Source organism: Hippopotamus amphibius, chromosome 17 (genome assembly GCF_030028045.1).
Source record: "Hippopotamus amphibius kiboko isolate mHipAmp2 chromosome 17, mHipAmp2.hap2, whole genome shotgun sequence".
Lineage (NCBI taxonomy): Eukaryota > Metazoa > Chordata > Mammalia > Artiodactyla > Hippopotamidae > Hippopotamus > Hippopotamus amphibius.
In genome coordinates, this window is record NC_080202.1 from 4,848,187 (window position 1) to 4,862,769 (window position 14,583).

Sequence of the window (14,583 nt, forward strand, 5' to 3'; positions counted from 1 at the left end):
AGTCATTTGATTTCCTTGAGTCTCAATTTTTCTTATCTACAAAATGGGATTACTGAGTCCTATCGACCATTCCTGAGTTTTTTCTGAGTATCAGCTAGGACGCAGTGAGAATTAAAGACTATGTTAATGGTTGACTCCAGGCCTTCTCAAACCTCATCTTGAAGACGGAAACAAGAGCCCATTGGTTTGCTTCTTCCAGGCAGAATGGCACTCCTGTGTGCACTGGACAATTTCAGTGAAATTGGGCTACTGGAGCCAGTGCACTCAGAAGCAGATGCTCTAGGGCTGCTTCACTTCCGGCCTCTTCCCTTCCCCGTGTTCCCTGCGCAGCCATGTCATAACTTCTGCCCTCGACATCTAAATGTGGGACAGAAGAGCATGGGTTTTGAGTCCAGAGGGCTGGGAGGATAGATTTTGCTTTTCTTTGTATGGCAATTTACGAATTTTCCTTTCACCTACTGCAGATGCTTGGGAAAAAGAAAACAGACCCACCAGTAAATCACTAAATCAGTAAATTTAACAATAAATCATGAAGCCAGATTCATCCACGAGGACTACAGCATGAGGGTCCCTCCACCCTCAACAAAACCACTTGTTTGCATTAGTCAAGTCTTCTCTACATGCCGCTGCCTCTGTGAGCTCCCACTGTAACTGAATTTTGCATTCGAGGAAAAGCCACGAGAGGTTCAACGAGGTGCCCCAAATCACACGGTCTGCCCGATTCCAACCTTCAGCTCCATTCCCTAGACTCAAATCACCTCACTATTGTCTCCAAGATCCTTGTTAATTTTCAGAAGTAGGGTATTCCTGGAAGCCCAGTTTCTGGGCTGAAATAGAACACTGCCCGCCCACCATTTTCTGTCCCTTGTGTTCTGAGTGCCTACTTTGAGTCATGTGCAAATATCTCTTCATCTCAATTCCTGGTCATTCCTGACTCTGGAATTCGGATCAGGAGGAGGGTTAATATTGAAAAGAGATGAAGTTAAGGGCTCTGAAGATGACTGATTCCAATTCTCTACCGACTTGCCTTGGAATCGTGGCTAAGGCACTTGCTAACCAGATCGAAGTAAGAAATGTGTCTGAGAAATGAAGAGGGTTGAGTTTCAAGTTCAAGAGCGTCAGAGACTCAGCCCCAGTCCGGGTGGCCCACATCCACCCAGTGTCCTTCCACCGATAGCTCTGCGTCCTGGACACAGTCCTCCTGCTGGTGGGCAGGAAAAAGGTCGGGTTGGCACACTTCTCAGTTCCCTTTTGCCTGTTAGCTGGCAAATCCTCAAAGAATAAAAACGCCTTTTCGTGTAACTCTAATCAAAACACACTTTGAAAGGGGTGTCTGTTGCCAAAACTTTATATTTATCCCAAGAAAAATGAGAAACTATTTTTGGATTATCTGCCCATGACTTGCCCGCCTTGCTGCAGATAAACAGGAATTACTTGCATGCAAACACTGGTGTGGCTCAGAACACGTGTCATGCCCCCTCCCAGGGCTCTGCCCATGGAAACGGAGGCACTGTGCTGCTGGTCCCCCGGTCCGCCCCCGGCATCTCCGAGCTGCGACAGAGAAAGAGTGTAGGACGCACAGAGCTAGGTCTGCGTTCTGGCCTGGCTGCTTCCCAGCTCTGTTGCTTCGAGCAAGGTTTCTCACCTCTCTGAGCCTCAGTTTGCTCATACGTAACGTGGGGATGAGGAACACCTAGTTTCAAGGTGGCTGTGGGGATTAAACACAATAAAGCCTTGTTGTATGGGCAGCAGGTACCCAGTAACCGTTTTGTCCCTTCTCATCCCAGATCTGTACTTGGCCCTGAAAGAAGAGATCTTAATCTTCATCTTCAATTAAGAGATTTTAGTTGAAGGAGATGGCGGGGAAATTAGGGAAAACACACACATTTGACTTCATCCTCCATGCGCTTTGGCCAGGCAGACCTAAATCAAGAGGGAAGCAGCTATGGACAGGCTGCTTTAGAGCAGGAGACAAACTCCAATGGCCTTAGGAGCCAGGCAGGTACCAGAGATGCAGAGAGCAGACAGGAAGTGGTGGGACACACCTTTCAGCAGGGATGCATACGCCAAGCGCAGGTCTACAGATCTGAAAATTTCATAACACACGCTAGCTCAGCAAACACGTGGGTGGGCCAAAAGGGCCCTTGGAGTTGGTACCTCCTACTCCAGAGGGACACAGTGTTCCTTCCAAAGCCGCGTCAGAAAATCCACCTCCCCTGGAAACCTGCTCTTCCTTCCTTTACTCGTTGCCCTGGCCTTTTCTCGCCAACCACTCATTTGCAAGCATTTACTGAGCACCTATTCTGCACAAATCACTGCAGAAGAGAAAAACGAAAAAGCACGCAAGCGTGGATGCAGCCATCCGAATTTAAAGCAAAGCAGCTAGAAATGAGGGGACCGTTTCAATGAGCTGTTACATATATGCTACTGTAATAGTACTGCAATGTGCTAGGGAAATAGACACTAAAGAAATCTCTTCCGTGATGAAGCGAATGGGGTTGGGGGGGAATGGGAGGGAGGTCCAAGAGGGAGGGGATACATGTATACATACAGCTGATTCACTTCATTGCACAGCAGGCACTAACAGAACATTGTAAAGCAATTATACTCCAATAAAAAAATGAAAAATAGGTGAATTAAAAAAAAGAATCACTTTGCTGTCCACCGGAAACTAACACAACATTGTAAACCAACTATACTTCAAGTTTTAAAAAACTATATTTAGAAAGACCTTTAAAAAAAAAAAAGAAAGGGCTTCTGTCTAGGGGGGAGGGGGGCGGGGGCAGGAGAGACGGACACTTAACTGTGGGGGTGTCACACGGGCCCTAACGGGTGGTGACGGGCGGCACACGGGACGTGGGTGCGTCCCATCACACGTCTCTGGTTCTGGGCTCCGCTTGTCTCTCCTGTGTGTGTTCACTCCCTCCTCCCTGGGCTCCGCTTGTCTCTCCTGTGCGTGTTCACTCCCTCCTCCCTGGGCTCCGCTTGTCTCTCCTGTGTGTGTCCACTCCCTCCTCCCTGGGCTCCGCTTGCCTCTCCTGTGCGTGTTCACTCCCTCCTCCCTGGGCTCCGCTTGTCTCTCCTGTGTGTGTCCACTCCCTCCTCCCTGCTGGAATGCTGGAAGCTCCCTGAAGGAGGGGACTGCATCCCCTGTGCGGTTTTCCTGATTTCCCTGACATTTCATAACACCTGTCTCAGTTTCTTGTTACTGAAGAATCCTTTGTGGTTGTTGGGAAAAGGAGATGCAGACGCCTCTATCCGTGGGAAGCAAACAGGCTGAGGCATCTGGGGACACAGATAAAGGTAGTGTGACTGGTGCTGGGTCTGAACACGCCCTGGATTCCTGAGACTGTGGCTGACCGGTGATGTCCTGCCCCTGATAACAGCCCATCAGGACTTCCTCCTCAGCTGAAAGGAGAGGAAAGGCAGGCACACTGGTCCCTAATTGTCCCTAATCACACATCTTTAGAGACAACCCAGAGGGAAGACCTCCCGTGTTACAGACCCTACCAGGAAGCAGATCGGGTTATCAGCAGCCAGAGGATAAAGAGTGTTGACTTAGCTGTAGGGGGTCGGACCCGGGCTGATTTGGCAAAACCAATGACACAGGGTCTCATCCCTTTTGCCGAGGCTCCCAGTCTTGTCTGTGTTAGGGTTTCAGGAAAGGTGGAGATGAAACAGGGAAAGAGAAGAACGCTTCCCGACCACCTGCTATTTGGGACGCATTCTTTACCTGCATTAGCTCATTTACTCCTCATAGAGACCACGATCAAACCAGTAATAGGCACTGTTGCTCTTATTTTACTTCGAAGGAGAACTGAGCCACGGGGGCTGCGTGCCCTGCCCAGGGTCACGCTCTGAGAAGGTTGCAGAGCTGAGCTTCAGTCCCAAGTCTGCCCATCATACAAGCTTTCTGCTCTGCCCAGCTGTCTCCGCGTCCTGGGTCAGGGTCCTCAGGAAACAGATGCTGACAAGTGTTAGGTTTGGGTGTAGAAGGCTTACTGGGAATAATTCTTACAAGAGTGAGGAAAGTAGGCAGGCTGAGCAAGGGAAGAAGTTAAGCTGTGATGTCACTGCCATGAAAACCCCAGCAGGACCCAGCAGAGCCAGGACCAGGGTGATGCAAGTCTTGCCTTGGGGCAAAATGTCAGGGGTGCCAGAAAACACAGTCGTCACAATACATAATATTTTAATGTAACATTAAAATTTTTCTTAACGAATGTTAAAAAAATCCATCACGAACACACTATCAAAATTTGAAATAGAATCAAACTCCAACCGGCACGTGTGTGACTCCTCACCCTGGGCAAGGTCAGTCTTCATTGAAATTGTATCTGTCTTGTTTACGGAGATTTTTGGTGCCCTCTTAAATTTTGTAGCTGAGGTGAGCGCCTCGCTCTCCTCATCCAAGTCCTGGCTCTGAATTCTGGGAGCTCTGGAGCTGGGATGCTCCTTCAGAGTTGTTCTCCTTTCAGGCAATGAGTCTGGGGCTCCTTATCCCCATCCCCGTGGACCAGTCATTGGGTATATGTGCCCCGGGGGAGAGGATGTAACCTCGGGCGATTCTCTTTGGCTGAGAGCAAATCTCTAGGTGGGATTCAATGACAGGCATCAGCCCCCAACACTCCAAGCAGCTGGGGGCTCTGGGTGTCACATTACTGTCCTCATTATACCGCCAAAGCAAACTACCTCGAATCCAGGGCTTTCCCTACTGTGTCCTCTGAACTAGAGGCAAAATTTATTATTAGAACTCTTAGGGAAGGATAGTTATTTAGAGCGTATTGTCTACAAAATAAAAACTTCCAAGATAGTACAGTCCTGGAAGGAAGATGTTCAGGGTTGGAAATATTCGTACACCTACTCAAGGAGGTATCGTGTGCTGCCATTTCCAACTGCAAAGATCCAGATCACCACTGCTAAGGCTAGAACACACGCCCCACAGAGCTGACCGGCGTAGTCGAAACTTCCCATTTTCAACAGCGATGAGATCAGAAGTGTTTGCCTTGATTCAGCAGCCACCGCCAACCCCACCACGCATGTAGCCACTGATAACTAACTCAACTGCATTCGATTTTCCCTGCGTTCTCGCAAAGGTAGGTTTCTTTTGGACTCCTGGGTGCTCAGATCAAAGTTCAGACATGTTCATCTTGCTATGTCCATTCTGTGACTCCACCAGCTTAGAACAAAAATGTGGAGATAAGCTGGTGAGACACAGGCCAGGCACGATCTGAGCAGGAGGCGTGGGCAGTGGGATGGAGGACTCCTTGGCTGGACCACCAGAGGTGGCCTCACCAGGGGCATCAGGCCCCACGGGGACAGGACACAAGGTCACATAGGTCAGGAGACTTAGGTAGGGCTCATAGCTGGGTAAGGGGTGACCTGGCTGAGCTGGGCACTCAGAAATGCTCTATTAAGAAATGCTTTAGCAGAGGCATGGAAAGTACAGAGTAGGGATGTGGGCGGCTGGACCCTGAATGGGATTTGGGATGGGAGTTCCATGGTGTCTTGTCTGTTCCTGCTGCTGGAACAGGACACCACAGACCGGGTTCTGGAGGCTGGAAGGCCAAGATGAAGGTGCCGGCAGACTGGACGCTTGGTGAGGGCCCACTTCCTGCTTCATAAACAACTGTCCTCACATGGGGTGGGGTGAAGGAGCTCCCTGGAGTCTCTATTATCACGGCACCAATCTCATTCATGAGGGCTCCACCCTCATGACCGAATCACCTCCCAAAGGCCCCACCTCCCAATACCATCACATTGGGGGTGAGGTTTCATTACATGAATTTCGAGGGGGTATAAACAATCAGCCTGGGGTCAGGAGAGCTTGGCTTTCCCAATCCCTCTGTTGCACCTGCAGTCACACTGTCATCAAGACACAGACCCTGGAGTCTGACTGCTTGGGTTCAAACCCTGCTTCCTCTACCTGCTAGCTATGTTGACGGGGTGAGTTACTTAACCTCTCTGTGCATCATTTCTTCAGAGGGAATAATAATATGGGTCTTATAAACTTACAATGATTAAAACAACCAATATGAGTGAAGCACCTAGAACAGTACCTGCTCAAAGTAATGCTGGTTATTTTTTCCAGACATCTGTTCTCCCTTCTCTGTTTAACCGCCTTCCCTTCTGCTTTCCTACCTTCTCTTCCTCTTTTCCTTAGCCGATTCTCATGTGAAGCTGACAGAATATGCTTTAATTTATTACTCAAATACGGTCTCCTTTGTGCTTAATTTAAAATCAGGTAAGGGAAAGGTCCCATATTGGAAAGGTCCTTTCCATTGTTTCTTTTTGGTAGTTTACGGTCCTCAAGTGAGATTTTCCCATGGTCGTGTGGCTCCAAATAGAAAACCTGTTTCCCACCCTTGACCTCCGTTCTCATTACCTCATCATCAGGTCTCTACTAGCTTTTTCTGGACCCTAACATTACTGAGATTAGACAGTGTGGCGTGGCCAAGTACACAAGGACCCACTCGGGCCATGATAAAGGTTTCTTCATTTCATGAGAAATCTTGAATTCATTTTGAGATGACTTCAGGAGGGTACAGAGATGTTCTTTTTTTAAAAAGTTATTTTTGCCTGTGGAACACACCATTTCCACAAATAATGAGCCTCATCCAAACACCACACTACACAGGCAAACGCGCAGCTTATGAGACAGTAACTCTTTCCTCTCCTAATTCTTCCCTTTTTCACGGCTTATTGACATGGAAGGGAAAGTTCATTAGCTTTTGGGAGTAAGCTTAGAGATAAGCAAATTTAAAACATGCAAGCGAGCACTGCAAAGTTTAAAAATTAGTAAAACCTCAGGAAGGAGCCAAATGGACAATTTTTAAAACCTAGTTACTGTGGAGCGTGGGGCTCAGCAACTGATAGAGAGCCATGTAAAGCAGCTGAGTCCAAAACAACGTGTGAAAAATGGTGCTAGATTCCGGTAAGCCTGAGACTAGACGTTTTCTTTCTCCAAAAAGGCAGAAGCATGAAACAGTCCCCATCAACGAGAAGACGCTATTTGTTATTCAGGAACCCATAGAGGCCCCTTTACAGAACAGAGCTGCAGCTCTAGAATTTGTCCAGAGAAAACAGAAATGGATGGATACAAGTTCAATTAAACAGGATTGCTTATTTCAAAGCCTAAACATTCAGCAATATTAGGCACTGCACTTAATATTAACCCTGAGTGAAGAAAATGACTAATCTGTTAGGGAACAGAAGCTGATCTGCGGTTAATGCGAAACTGGCAATGAAGAGAGAGGCTCTGTCCGTCTGTACGTCCATCCGTCCATCCATCCATCATCCATCCATCCACCCATCTGCCCACCCATCCATCTATCCAGCCAGCCAGCCATCTCACCACCCACCCACCTACCTATGCACCCACTGGGGACTCACTGAGATGTACTAGTTACACCACTAGCTAATACATGAAAAGTCAACCCAAGCCTCACAGAATTCACAGCAAATGAAAACGAAGACATACCAACAAACAGCTACAACAGGATATGATGAGATAAGGTGCAGGCAGCACAACCTAGGCAAGGAAAGCCTGCCTCTGCTTAGAGGCCTGAGAAAGTTTTACAGAGAAGACAGATTTTGTTCCGGAATATTAAGGCCGAGCAAGAGTTTGCCAGGTGGACAGTGCTGCTCTCTCCACCTGGAACGCCTGCTCTCCCTGTCCCCTGGCCGACTCGGAGGCAGCAGACAACCTTGCGTGTTTAGCCTGGTGGGGGTGGGGGGTGGGGTCTGCATTGCTAAAGTATAAATTGGACCAAAGACCTCTATGAGACTCTGATGTGTGTCCTGCTCTCCGTGCAAACACGCAAATACACACAACCGGACACACAATTTCAGGAGGTCCCTGAACCTATTTGTGTGCATCAGACCATATGCCTCTAGGTGTAGGGACGAAGAGGGGGCAGAAAAGGACACGATGGAGACACTTTCCTGTCAATTACATCAAGAATCTGCCTACTTAAGAGAGTGTGAATAAGTGGACCCCCCCCCCAAAAAAAAAAAAACCATGAAACAAAAACCTTGAACTCAGAAACAAAGAGTAGAAAAGTGGTTGCCAGGGGCTGGCCAGGGGCAGGGCGGGGGAGTGGATAAGGAGAGGCTGGTAAACGGGTACAGACTTTCAGTTATGAGATGAATAAGGTCTGAGGATCTAATGTATAACATGGTGACTACCGCTGATGGCACTATATTGTGTAACTGAAATTTGCTAAAACAGTAGGGCTTAAATGCATCCCCCCACTACCACCAAAAAAAAAAAGATAAATATGTAAGGCGGTGGATGGCTTAATTAACTCAGTGGGGGGGGATCCTTTCGCAATGTATACATATATCAAATTATCACACTGTACACTTTGAATGTCTTACTATTTTGTCAATGACATCTCAGTAAAGCTGGGAAAATGCATTTTAAAAACCCCGTCAATGCCATGTTATTGGAGTTTGCCGTAGATAATGGTTTCAGTCAACGGTTTCATGACCAACACATTTTCCCCCTTCCATAGTGTGTAAATAAGAGACACAGTTATTCTCAAATAAGTCCTTGATGTTTATCATTATATATTTTGGTGTGAAAAAACCTCTGTATGTATGATATGTTAAAATGGAAAGAAATATTAAAGCCGAAAGGCACACTGAGTATCTTCAGTCAAGAGCTCAGAACCTAGAGCAGACATCCAGGGAAGCAGTTCCTGGGGAAATGTGTCTGAATACAGCCCAAGCCTGGTGGTGGCATCTGCCCTGTCATCATCTGTTGTGTAGGAACAGTGAAAAAGCTTCCAACGCAGGACCGCCTCCAAGGCTGCCTCGTCATAGGAGTGGGGGAGACAAGACTTGAAGTCTACAGACTTTGAACAAGTTATGGGCATTATACTTGCTTTGGACATCACCTTCAAGACAGGTTTTACCACCTCCACCTGCCCTTTCACTTCCACCCAGATTGGCAGCCCTTAAGCCTTCCTGAGTAGGATTACGCAGACCTGGGAATCTGGATGTGAACCTGCAAGCAGGTGGGTAGGTTCTCTAGAAGCTAATGGTTTTCTCACATTCCTTCAAAAGTGAATTTAGGACACCACATCTTTATTAGTGTACAACACAGGTTAGCTTCTCATATTCATTTCTGGAGCAAGCCCAGAAGATACTTTTTACCTACTCTTTTAAAGATTAGACACTTACCATTTATTATAGGTCATGGAAAATGGCATTCTTTTCAAATTTCTGGATTATTTTTTATGCTCGAGGGTGAGCCAACATTCATAAAGCTTTCTGTAGTCTACAATGCTGAGTTTAGGCAAGTTGGTGCCTCCGGAAGATATGAAAAGACTCACTGAAGTCTCTATTTATGGAAGACACTAGGGGGTACCCTTCCAAAGTGGAAACTCTCAGCCTCCTTTGTGGCTTCTAGTTGCCATGTGACCAAACCAGCCAATGAGATACAATGGAAGAGTTGCGTGGGACTCCTGGAACATCTAAAAGAGAAGGAACCACACTCCACCCCCTCTTCCCTCTCTCCTTCTACTTGGAATGCAGTCATGATGGATAGTGACCTGGCAGCTATCAGGGACCATGAGGTAAACTGAAGAATGGAAACCACGTGTTCAGGGTGGCAGAGGGAACAGTTAAGAGCCAGGGACCCATGATGACACTGTGACCCCACCATATTAGCTCTATAGTTCCTCTTTGACTCTATGATTAGATCACTATTATGATGGAAATGTTTTAGCAGCAAAACCCACTTTTCACTGAGATGCCATTCATCCTGCTTTCCCAGCAGAGGTCTGTCTCCACTCCTAGGAGAACAATCCATCTCAACTCTCAGTTTTGTTGAAGTAATCATCCACAGCTGATCTTCCTGGCTGGCAGCTGTCCAAGCGCATCGGGCATTCCATCGGGCCACAGCATCAGAAGATCGCGGGTCATCAGCCTGACGGAAAGTTACAGTCGGCATAGTTGAGCAATGGTTCTGACGCTGGTCCTCTAGGATCTAAGAGAATCTCCAAGGCTCTGCCTTTGATCCACCGTTTGTCAAAATCTTCTCTTTCTACCTGGCCTATTGAATAATGGATCCAGACAGGCTTGACTCCTCCCTCTGTTGTAAATATCCTAGATATGAGAGGCACAACCCATTTTTCTTTCAATTATTATCTGACTCTTAGGGCTATCTGACTTTTCTGCGTCAAAAAGCAAACATAGAACGCAAGGATGAAGCCAGGACTGCCCCAAACGCAAGAAAAAAAAAATCTTTCTCTTCCCCTTAATGTTTTTCTAGTGACTCCTTCTGGAATGTTATTTTGAACTTACAAAGGTTCTTTTCTTAAAAAAAACTTTGTGTATTTCTTTTAAGCATCCCTTGAGAAAGTCAGATTTAAACTTAGCCAATGCGTTGGCTTTTTAAAAGCACTTTCTTAAAATAGACAATGTAAATCTTGGTGGGAAATCTTTAGGTGCCCCGAATGGACAGAAATAGAAATGTTAATGGAAATGCCACTTGTGAAGACAGTGGTGGCGGCTCCATTCAGATGGACCCAATCAGCAAAGGCTGGAGTTGTGCAAACTATTCCAGTGACTCTGAGTCTGACTCTTGGAGCCCAGGGAGGGGACCGGAAGGCAGCGGGAGAAAGTAAGAGCAAGGCCGTAATACAACCGTCCGGACCAGAGGGGCTCCTGACTTGGTTCTTTCCTAACTCTTTTATGGAGCAAGTGCATCTTTCAAAGATTACAAATATTGTTAAATGAGTCACCCCAGTAGGTCTGCAGGGCTTGGCATGATGTCAGCTGGTGTGCGGTAGGTCAAAACTGGGTGAGGTCACAGACATCCAAGCTAGATGGAAACCCAGGGACAGAGGCCTCACAGATGCACACCTGACCTTCAGATGCTCAGAAACGTGCCTAGTCTTATGGCTGTCCTTAGCAAACCCAGGCAGTGCCAGCTAGGGGTGTGGCTTCGTAACGGTGCTGTCGGGGGACAGTACAGAGGAGGGGCTTTATCTCCCCCAGTTCTATTTCAGACATCCCCCAAAGCCCTCCAGATAAAACAAAATGGTATAATTTGATATGGGCAGTTGAGACTCAGGCTTATTTTAAGAGTGTTTAAAGGCGTCTCTGGAAATGCAATTTTTTTTTAAAGCTGTGTATTGGAATATAATTGCTTTACGCTGTTGTGCCAGTTTTTGAGGTACATCAAAGTGAATCAGCTGTATTTATACATATGTCCCCATATCCCCTCCCTCCCGCAACTCTCTCCCACCCTCCCTATCCTGGCCCTCTAAGTCATCACCCATCATGGACTTGATCTCCCTGTGTTATGCAGGAACTTCCCACTAGCTATCTATTTTACATTTGGTAGTGTACATACGTCAGAGCTACTCTCTCACTTTGTCCCAGCTTCGCCTTTGCCCCCGCCAACCCCGTGTCCTCAAGTCCGAACCGCGTGTTCTCGAGTCCATTCTCTACAACTGCATCTTTATTCTTGCCCTGTCACTGGGTTCATCAGTACCATTTTTTTAGATTCCATATATATGAGTTAGCATACAGTATTTGTTTTTCTCTTTCTGGCTTACTTCGCTCTGTATGACAGACTCTAAGTCCATCCACCCCACCAAAAATAACTCAATTTCATTCCTTCTCATGGCTGAGTAATATTCCATTGTATATATGTGCCACATCTTCTGTATCCATTCATCTGTTGATGGGCATTTAGGTTGCTTCCATGTCCTGGCTATTGTAAACAGTGCTGCAATGAACATTATGGTACATGTCTCTTTTTGGATTATGGTTTTCTCTGGGTATACGCGCAGTAGTGGGATTGCTGGGTCATATGGTAGTTCTATTTTTAGTTTTTCAAGGAACCTCTAAACTGTTTTCCATAGTGGCTGTACCAACTTACAGTCCCACCAACAGTGCAGGAGACTTCCCTTTTCGCCACACCTTCTCCAACATTTATTGTTTCTAGATGTTTTGATGATGGCCATTCTGAACAGTGTGAGGTGATACCTCATTGTGGCTTTGACTTGCATTTCTCTGATGATTAGTGATGTTGAGCATCTTTTCATGTGTTTGTTGGCCATCTGCATGTCTTCTTTGGAGAAATGTCTATTTAGGTCTTCTGCCCATTCGTGGATTGGGTTATTTGCTTTTTTGGTATTAAGCTGCATGAGCTGCTTGTATATTTTGGAGATTAATCCTTTGTTCGTTGCTTCGTTGGCAAGTATTTTCTCCCATTCTGAGGGTTGTCTTCTTGTCTTGTTTATGGTTTCTTTCACTGTGCAAAAACTTTTAAGTTTCATTAGGTCCCATTTGTTTACTTTTGATTTTATTTCCATGATTCTAGGAGGTGGCTCAAAGAGGATCTTGCTTTGATGGATGTCATAGAGGGTTCTGCCTATGTTGTCCTCTAGGAGTTTTATAGTGTCTGGCCTCACATTTAGGTCTTTAATCCATTTGGAGTTTATTTTTGTGTATGGTGTTAGGAAGTGTTCTAATTTCATTCTTTTACACGTAGCTGTCCAGTTTTCCCAGCACCACTTATTGAAGAGGCTGTCTTTTGTCCATTGTATATTCTTGCCTGCTTTGTCAAAGATAAGGTGCCCATACCTGCATGGGTTTATCTCTGAGCTTTCTATTGTGTTCCATTAATCTATATTTCTGCTTTTATGCCAGAACCATATTGTCTTGATTACTGTAGCTTTGTAGTATAGTCTGAAGTCAGGGAGTCTAATTCCTCCAGCTCCAGTTTTTTCCCTCAAGATTGCTTTGGCTATTCGGGGTCTTTTGTGTCTCCGTACAAATTTTAGGATTTTTTGTTCTAGTTCTGTAAAAAATGCCATTGGTAATTTGATAGGGATTGCATTGAATGTGTGGATTGCTTTGGGTAGTATGGCCATTTTCACAATGTTGATTCTTCCAATCCAGGAACATGGTGTGTCTAAAAAATATGGAATGCTTCATGAATTTGTGTGTCATCCGTGCACAGGGGCCACACTAACCTTCTCTGTATCATTCCAATTTTAGTATATGTGCCGCCGAAGGGAGCACCTCACTCATAGCAGGACGTTTGTACTTTTTGTCTACCATCTTCTCATTTCCCCCAATCCCCAGCCCCAGGCAACCACCACTTTACTCTCTGTTTCCCCGAGTTTGGCTTTTTTCAATTCTACATATAAGTGATATCATACAGTATTTGCGTTTCTCAGTCTGAATTATTTCACTTAGCATAATACCCTCAAGGCCCATCCGTGTTGTTGCAAATGGCAGGATTTCCTCCTTATTATGGCTGAATTTTATATTCCATTGTATACAGTATATCACTTTTTCTTTATCCATTCATCCGTCAATGGACTCATAGGTTGTTTCCATGTCTTGGCTATTGTGAATAGTGCTGCAATGAACACGGGGGTGCAGACTCTCTTCGAGATAATGACTTTGTCTCCTTTGGATATATGCCCAGAGGTGGGATTGCTGGATCATATGGTAGTTCTATTTTTCACTTTTGAGAAACCTCCATCCTGTTTTCCATAGTGGCTGCACCAATTTCCACTGCCACCGACAGTGTTACCAGGGTCCCTTTTCTCCACATCCATGCCAACACTTATCTCTTGTCATTTTGACGATAGCCATTCTAACAGATGTGAGGTGACGTCTCATTTGGTTTTGATTTTCCCTTCCATGATGATTAGTGGTATTGAGCATCTTTTCACTGTTTTTCAATTTTTAATTAATACTAATTATTAAAGACAATTCTGATAAAAGAAAAAAACGCTTTCAGCCAATCACCCTAACAAAATTCTTTTTTGTTATCTTAAACCCTTCCATCTTTCTAATTTATTGCAGCAATACTGTGCGTACACTTCGGTGTTTTCTTTTTTTGCACAGCGATATTGAAGTGTGAATAAAGAATCTGTTCCCTGACTTTGCTCCTAAACTCCGTGTGCTCCCTGCCCTGGAGCTCGGGACCCACTTGAGAGGCCTTTCAGCTCTTGGTCTTTCGGTACCTCTAGACTTTTTGTCCCTGGTTGAGATTATTCGGCAGCTTACACACCTCTAACTTGCCTAAGAAAAAGCAGAGATAAGGAGGGCTTTCATCCGTTCGCACAGATGCTCTGAGTGGACTGTGAATAGCGCTGTTTGGAAACCCACTTCTGATTATCACTGTCAAAGGTGTCAGCTGTCCAGAAAACTGCTGAGAGAAAATAACACCAAAATGAGCTAAATGCAGAGCGCCACTGGGAACCCTTCTCAAGGACAGCGCTGGGCTGAGCACAAGCAGCATGTCGCTGCCAGGTGTGATCCAGTAAGTCTGTTTTCTGGGTTTCTCTTTAGTGGCGCACCTGTCTGTGTGGGACAAGCCAGAGGGAGACAACCACTCGGTCCTGAGACCGGACGCAGAGCCTCAGACTCCATTCCCTTCCCTCTCATCACACAGATGAATCTCATGTTTTGCTTTAACGAGCTGCAGAAAGAGGAAACAATGAATATCTTAGGAACTTTGTGCCCCAAACACCAGAGAGATATTGCACCATGACGGCGTCCTTAGAACAAGCAGACAGACTCCCAAGGTCGTGTCTTTGGAGGCTGCAC

The 14,583-nt window shown here is 45.9% G+C and overlaps 1 non-coding gene across 1 annotated transcript; it reads right to left on the reverse strand.

The window, feature by feature from the left end:
* Positions 1-12,934: 12,934 nt before the first annotated feature.
* LOC130841170 (U6 spliceosomal RNA) lies at positions 12,935-13,041 on the reverse strand. Its single transcript, XR_009050205.1, has one exon. It is a non-coding gene; the product is annotated as a U6 spliceosomal RNA (small nuclear RNA).
* Positions 13,042-14,583: the final 1,542 nt, after the last annotated feature.